Source organism: Dendrobates tinctorius, unplaced genomic scaffold, assembly GCF_039654945.1.
Source record: "Dendrobates tinctorius isolate UK_male_01 unplaced genomic scaffold, ASM3965494v1 ptg000396l, whole genome shotgun sequence".
Taxonomy (NCBI): domain Eukaryota; kingdom Metazoa; phylum Chordata; class Amphibia; order Anura; family Dendrobatidae; genus Dendrobates; species Dendrobates tinctorius.
The window spans coordinates 4,350,332-4,358,723 of NW_027362062.1; positions in this window are offsets into that span (position 1 = coordinate 4,350,332).

The window sequence follows — 8,392 nt, forward strand, 5'->3', positions numbered from 1 at the left end:
TTCCCTTAAGATGAAATATGTCTGGATGTGGCTCTACACTACTTTTCATCCCAACATTGGGTATATGCCATGGTTCAGTTTGTGGTATGCATGCTGGATGTGTGCACTGCATGTATGGTGCGGGGCTCCACAGCTGTTATACAGCGGTCACCTGAGTACACTGATCACTTAGGACATGTTTGCAGCCCAATAAGAGGTTCAAAATCCAATAAAGGGAAACAAGTGAGTTAGTGAAAACATTAAGGAGGGTGTGTGAAAGCATGCACCAGGTAAATTCATGAGCTTGGATGCAGCCAACCCCCATGATGGAGGTGACACCTCTGCATACAAAATACTGAAGAAACAACCACTTAAACACCTGCCAATTCACAGAGGTTGATGGCTTCCAAATGCACATGGACCAGGCTAGTATATGGAGTCAAGCACACAGAAAAGATTGTGCAGTGTGTCATCAATGCATATTGGGAATGCCCATTAGATCAGGCACCAGAGCTCCCAAGGGCCTGGCGTCATCCTGTTCAAAAGCAATAAAAAGCCACCAAAAGGAGGTGTTGGTTGAGATTTTTGCAAAATATACCAGCTCACAACCCGCATCCTGGGACCTCATCTGGCAAGTCGCTATACTAAAATGAAAAGCAGGGGGAGAGGTGTTAGAGGACGGGGTAAGGCTACGTGCGCACACTGCAGATTCACCTGCGGTTTGCCACCTGGACAATGGAATAGGTGGCAAACCGCAGCAGAAACAATTGACATGCTGTGGAAAAAAACGCAGCTTTTTACTCTTCGCCACGACAGCACCCACTGGAGGTATCGGATCCGCCCATTTGGAACAGGAAACCCTACAGGAAAGATAAAAGGGGCGGTCCGCCTTTCCTCCTCAGTTTTGGTTTCCTGTTCCAAATGGAGCAGGATCCTGCAGGATCTTACCTGGGCCATGCATCCGCCTGTGCGGTCTCTTCGGGAACGGCAGGGGCTGCGGTCCGGAGGCAGCGTCGGGGGAGACTCCGTTTGACGGCTCCCCCCTCGTCTGGTGGCATAGTGGTAATGGCCGGGTCCGGGGAGGGCCGCCCGGTCTTACCAGGGAGCGCGCCGGTCTGGCATCCGGGAGATTCCCCCCCCCCATCCCCATCGGTGGGGGTATAGCGTGGATGGTGAGGCCATGTGCGCGCGAGCCGCGTTTGTTAATAGCGGTGGCGCGGGAGCAGGCCGGCGCCCGACGCTCCCATACCCCGGAAGTAATGGTTGAACTTCCGGGGTAAGATGGCGATGACGCGGCGCATGCGCCCTGTGACAGGGCGACTTCCGGGGCAACGATACAGATAAAACAGCGCTGCAACATTGGAACATGTCGTCCCCCGCAGAGTCGCAGACCCCAGCAGGGGATTCAGCTGGGGGCAACTCCACCAGGGACCGCAGCGCCAGGACGGAGACTGCCCGCAGGAGCGAGGCAGCAGAAACCCGATCCAAACCGTCTCAGCCATCTGAACCGGTATTAAGCTTCACTGGGTGAGTGTGCAAAGCATATGCTCTACCTATTAAGCTAACCTCCTCTCCTCCCCCCCCCCCCCCCCTCTCCCCTCTCTTTACCTTTGACCTCCCGTTTCAGTCAAAGAAAAAAGGAAAAACAAAACAAAATGCGCATTATGTTCAGAGCCTCTCCCTGACTCCTACCCCAAAAAACTCTGCAAACAATGCATTAAAGAGACCAGGCAGGGGCCGACGATATCTTCTCAGGATATCCGAGCCATAATTAGGGAGGAAATACAAGCCATCAACCGCGCCAGCACTCCCGCAGAGTCCAGGCATAGAAAACAGGTTATTGTTAGTTCAGAGTCAGAGGAAGAACAGGGGTTAAACTCAGGCTCCGCATCCACGTCCTCATCATCATCCTCGGAGGCGGAAAGACGTGCATGTTTTCCTCTGGACAGCATAGATAACCTGGTAAAAGCGGTTAGGAATACTATGGGGTGTGAAGAGGAAAGGGGAGCCCAGACCGCGCAGGACATTATGTTTGCGGGATTGGCAGAAAAAGAGAGGAGATCATTTCCAGTAATACCGGCAATTAAAGATCTCATCAAAAGGGAATGGGAAAAACACGACCAGAGGGGTTTTCTCCCATCCGCTTCAAAACGGAAGTACCCGTTCACTGATGAAGATCTATTAAAATGGTCTAAAATACCAAAGGTGGACGCTGTCATATCCTCCACTTCCAAACAAACCTCGATCCCGGTCGAGGACGCAGGATTGTTAGCAGACCCATTGGACCGAAAGGCTGAATCTTCGCTCAAAAGGTCCTGGGAGTCCACCACCGGGGTATTCAAACCCGCAATAGCCAGCACATGTACTGCTAGGTCAATGCTGGTATGGCTAGATCAATTAGACCAGCAGATTGAGCAAAGAGTGTCAAGGGAGAAACTGCGTGCAGCCATCCCGTTGATAAGAGGGGCAGCTGCCTTTATGGCAGACGCTTCAGCGGACACCCTAAGACTGGCAGCAAGGTCGGCAGCCCTGGTGAATAACGCCAGACGCGCGCTTTGGATAAAAAGCTGGAAAGGGGATGCACAATCAAAATCCAAAATTAGTGCAACCCCATGCGAGGGTGAGTTCCTCTTCGGAAAAGCCTTAGACGAAATTCTCGCCAAGGCAAAAGAAAGGAAAAAGGCCTTCAGTGATTCTCCCATTCCGTTTTATAGGAAAACCTTTAAAAGACGGCCATTCGGGAGAAGAAGACAATCGGACAGAACGAGATGGGCCACGAAAGACGAAAAGCAGAAGGGTACCATCTTCAGAGGGCCAACATATAGGAGAGAAAAAAATTAAAAGTTTAGACCCACCGGTTGGGGGCAGATTAAAATTTTTTTTTACCAAATGGGAACAAATTACGTTAAACCCATGGATTTTGAATATAATCAAGGAAGGAATAAAGATTGAATTCCTTCGAGTCCCCTATGAGTTCTTTGTTATAACTCGCCTTAATTCCTCACTTCAGCAAAAGGCTCTCGAACTCGAGATTCGAGTCCTGCTAGCTAAAAAAGTTTTAGTTGACGTCCCTGAGGAACAACAGGGTAGAGGCTTTTACTCTCCCCTGTTTTTGGTGTCTAAACCAGACGGTACATTTAGAACCATTATTAATTTAAAGAAGCTAAATTCATTTATAAAAAATTATAAGTTCAAAATGGAATCGATTAGATCCACTATAAAGCTTCTTTTCCCAAATTGCGTAATGGCAGGGATTGATTTAAAAGATGCTTATTATCATCTCCCTATACACAACAGATTCCAGAAATACCTAAGAGTCGCAGTGGAAGTCAAGGGCAGGATTCGTCATTTCCAATACGCGGCCATGCCCTTCGGGCTTTCCACGGCACCAAGAATATTTACCAAGGTGATGGCAGAAGTGATGGCCTACCTTCGCCAAAAGGACACACTAATTGTACCATATCTAGACGACTTCCTAGTAATTGGGAATTCAGTCAAACAATGTACTGAACGCGTGACTGACGCAGTCTCCTCTTTTCAGAGCCTTGGCTGGATCATCAATATCCAAAAGTCCAGACTCGATCCGCAATCTCTCCAGACATTTCTAGGATTTCAACTAGATTCCTTGACCCAGAGATGTCTACTACCCCAGGTAAAAATCATCCTCACAAAACAAAAAATACAAGCAGCTATAGATAAACCACGTGTATCCTTAAGAGGAGCAATGTCACTATTAGGATCACTAAATTCTTGCACCCCGGCAGTCCGGTGGGCCCAGTACCATGTCCGTACACTACAACACCAGATCCTCCAGGAGGATAAGCGACATAGTGGTCATTTACAGAGCAAAATAACCCTGTCACAAGAAGTCTTGACTTCCCTAGAGTGGTGGTTAGACGATGACCATTTATGTTCAGGAGTCCCATGGGTTATAGTTCCATCCTGTATTGTAACCACCGATGCCAGTCCCCAGGGCTGGGGAGCCCACATGGAGAATGGGTTTTATCAGGGAAGGTGGAATAAAGAGGAATGTGATTACTCATCTAATTTAAAAGAACTGACTGCAGTGTTCTATGCTCTATACAACTTCCTTCCGCAGCTCCAACAGAAGCATGTAAGGATCCTGTCGGACAATACCACCACAGTGGCATATATAAACAGACAAGGAGGAACTCGATCAGAGACTCTGATGTCTTCAGCGGCAAAAATTTTAAACTTAGCAGAAAACTATTTTTTGTCCCTCTCGGCCCTTCATATAAGAGGCGAGAGCAATCAAAAGGCAGACTTCCTAAGCCGTCACACTCTACGACAAGGAGAGTGGTGCCTCAATCGGAAGGTCTTCAGGGACATAGTAGCCGCATGGGGACAACCCGAGGTGGATCTTTTCGCCACAAGGGAGAACAGGCAGATAAAAACCTTTGCCTCCCTATCTCCGTCAGATCACCCAAACATACTGGACGCCTTTCTGACTCCATGGAATTTCAACCTGGCGTATGCGTTCCCTCCATTGATCCTCCTACCTCAAGTAATTCGGAAGATCAGAGACGACAAAGCAAGAATAATCTTAATAGCACCGTTCTGGCCAAAAAGACCGTGGTTTTCGTGGCTGCAGATTATGTCGATAACAGATCCTTGGGTCCTTCCGACTGCCAATCTACTCTCCCAAGGCCCCTTTTTCCACCCTCAAGTGCTCAGCTTGCACTTGACGGCGTGGAATTTGAGAGGCAGTTATTGAGGACAAGAGGATTCTCGGAGTCCTTAATTGCTACACTACTACAAAGTAGAAAACAGTCCACGACCCAGATTTACATTAGAATATGGAAAAAATTTCTTCAATTCCATACAGTACCTCATACAACAGAAGTTCCGATAATCCCAATCTTGGAATTTCTGCAGAAGGGGAAAGACTTAGGCTTAGCAGTAAATACACTGAGAGTACAAATATCGGCATTAGGAGCACTATATGGCCATAATATAGCAGGCAACAAGTGGATAACTCGTTTTATTACAGCATGTGAACGAATAACTCCAATCCACATACCCTCCGTCCCTACATGGGATCTAAATCTGGTCTTAGACGCCCTAACGGTAGACCCCTTTGAGCCGATCGACACAATACCCTTCAAATACTTAGCACTTAAAATGGCCCTCTTAGTATCACTAACCTCAGCTAGAAGAGTGGGTGATATTCAGGCCTTGTCAATAGATCCACCCTTTTTTCAAGAATACCAAGACAGATTGGTATTAAAACCAGACCCTGCCTACCTGCCAAAAGTGGCAACAAAATACCATAGATCTCAGGAGATACTCCTCCCAACCTTCTATAAAAATCCCTCTACTCCGGAAGAGCAGAGGTTCCATACTCTGGACGTCAAAAGAACTGTCCTAAAATGTATTGAGAGGTCCAACAGTTGGAGGCAGAGTAGGGCCCTATTTGTTTCATTTCAGGGCTGTAAGAAGGGGTATGGAGTCACGAAGAGCACCATTTCCCGGTGGATCAGAGAGGCCATTCGTTTAGCCTACTCCGCAAAAAACGAAGATCCTCCAGGGAACATCAGGGCGCATTCCACCAGGGCAATGGCAACCTCTTGGGTGGAAAAGGGAGATGTTCCGATTGAAACTATATGTAAGGCGGCAGTTTGGTCATCCCCTTCTACCTTCTATAAGCACTACAGACTTGATCTTTCATCAACCCCTGACTTAAGCTTTGGCAGACTATCCTTGGCACGGTGGTCCCACCCAGGTGATGGTCTCTGGAATCTCTCCAGTGGGTGCTGTCGTGGCGAAGAGTAAAAAGCCGGATTACTTACCGGTAATGCTCTTTTAATGAGTCCACGACAGCACCCGTTCACTTCCCCCCCTAAAGATATCAATAGTTAAAGTATTACCAAATAATGGATAAGAAAGATGTTAAAATAAGAGAACATTGCCTAATCCTTGGCAGTCCTTCTGGTACTCTGAAACGTAAAACTGAGGAGGAAAGGCGGACCGCCCCTTTTATCTTTCCTGTAGGGTTTCCTGTTCCAAATGGGCGGATCCGATACCTCCAGTGGGTGCTGTCGTGGACTCATTAAAAGAGCATTACCGGTAAGTAATCCGGCTTTTCCGCAGGTAAAAATCCGCAGCATGTGCACAGCAGAATGTTAATCCCATAGGATAACATGCTACTGTACACTGTCTGCAGAACTGCTGCGGTCAAAACTGCAGCAGAACCGCAGCGTGTGCACATAATAGTAGAAGATACTTCCCCCCCCCCCCCCCCAAAGTGTTTTTTTAGATCTAAATTACCCTCTCAGAAGTCACACCACACCCCACCACCCATCTTAGGGCCTCAAGTTATTAATCTGTCTTCTAGGCCTTTTAAAATCAGAAGAAATTGAGTTATTGGGTAGAGGACTGTCTTTTGTACCTACCTCGGATATGGACGTTTTTGAAACTGAAAGATTTGGATTTTTTTTGCCCGATGTTTAAAATTGAAAAGGTTCTTTGTTAAAGAGGAAATCAGAAAATGTGATGAATTGGGAGTACGGGATGATTTATTGCATGACATTCAATTCCTCTATTACTTAATTGACCCTGATCCCAAATTGGATGGATTAGGTCCCTTTTTCGGATCTAAAAAAACAAAAGTTCTAGAATGCCCCAATTGGGCACAGATATGGGTCCAATTGATGTTTTTATAAATTTGGTGACAGAGGATTTATTAAAACTATCAACTAATGACTTGAGACACCACCATAATTTGACCAAAGATGAAATATGTCTTTGTAATCTTGAAAAAGACACTAACATCACGAGGAGGGGGATTATGAAATTCTTGAAAAAAAAATCCCACTCCTTTATTAATGAAGGACTTGAAATTGCTTGTTGAAAAGGGTTTTGCAGAGGGTGTTTTGGGTAAAGAAGAAAAAATTTTTCTAATCCTGGGACACCCGGTTATGCCAACCTTTTATTGTTTCCCAAAGATACACAAAGGCACTAACCCCCTGAAAGAGAGGCCAATTGTATCTGGTAACAATAGCATCACTGAAAAAACTGGGAGTATATTTAGACCAAATTTTAAAACCCTTTGTGGTGTCATTGAATTCCTTTGTAAGAGACTCCATGGATTTGCTGCGAAAGCTAGACGGTATCTGTTTGGATGCCGATATGGTGTTGGGCAGCACTGACGTGGAGTCTTTGTACTCCTCCATGACAAGCGGTTACTTGCAGTTGAACACTATCTTTGTACCAGAGGAACACAATTCTCTGTACATAATAGGTTCGTTCTGGAGGCCTTGGAGTTTTGTCTCACTAAAAACGTATTTGTTTTTGATCGCAGGTATTTCCACCAGCTCAGGGGCACTGCGATGGGTAGCCCTTGTGTGCCCTCATATGCTAACTTGCTCCTTGGCTGGTGGGAGGAAGAGGTGATCTTTGGTGACTGTGTCTAGCCCAGATGACAGGATTGTCATGTGGTTACGTTATATCGACGACATCCTGGTCATCTGGAGGGGGAACATGGTAGATTTTGGAACCTTTGTGGAGGGTTTGAATCTAAACAATATTGGTTTACGGTTCACCTATGAAGTGAATTCCCACACATTGAATTTTCTCGACATCTGCATAACTAAAAATGCTGAGGGTTCTCTGTACTAAAACCCATAGAAAGGCAACAGCCACAAATTTGTTCCTAAAATGGGAGAGTAATCACCCACTACCCCATAAAAGAGGGATGCCAATACTTAAGGGTGCCCAGAAATTGCTCAGAGACAGCAGATTTTGAGACTCAGGCAAAAGACCTGCAAAGGAGGTTCCTAGATAGAGGTTGTCCTAATAATGTTTACGGAGGGCCTATAAGGAATCAGCTGGAAAGGATAGGAGGAAGCTCCTTATTCCTAGACCAAAAAAGAGGGACGATGATTTTGTCCGGTTTAGAACTAAATTTTCCAATGGGTCCGATCTAATAAGGTCCATATTACAACAACATTGGCCAATTTTGAAGATGGATAACATTATCACCAAATTTGTCCCCACTAATCCTCAAATCACATATAGGAGGGGTACTTCCTTACAGGACCGACTAGTACACAGTCACTTTCAACCAAAGGAGACTACAAACTTCCTATCTAATCAACCCAAAGGATGTTTCAAATGCGGGAGATGCAAGGCCTGTATGTCAATCATGCAGGCAAAGACCTTTATGAGTAATGTGACTGGTACAACCTACTCCATATGCCAGGTTAGGCCTGTTTCACACATCAGTTTTTTGCTTCAGTTAAAATCTGCTAAAATGGCGGACAACGGATCCGTTGTTGGACTGATGACGTTTGTCACCGGACCGTTATTATAGCGTATCCGTCGAAAGAAGAATTTTAAAGGAACCGCTGCCCGGGGGGGGAGAGAGATTGATTTTTAGTGTCCGCTAGAAATG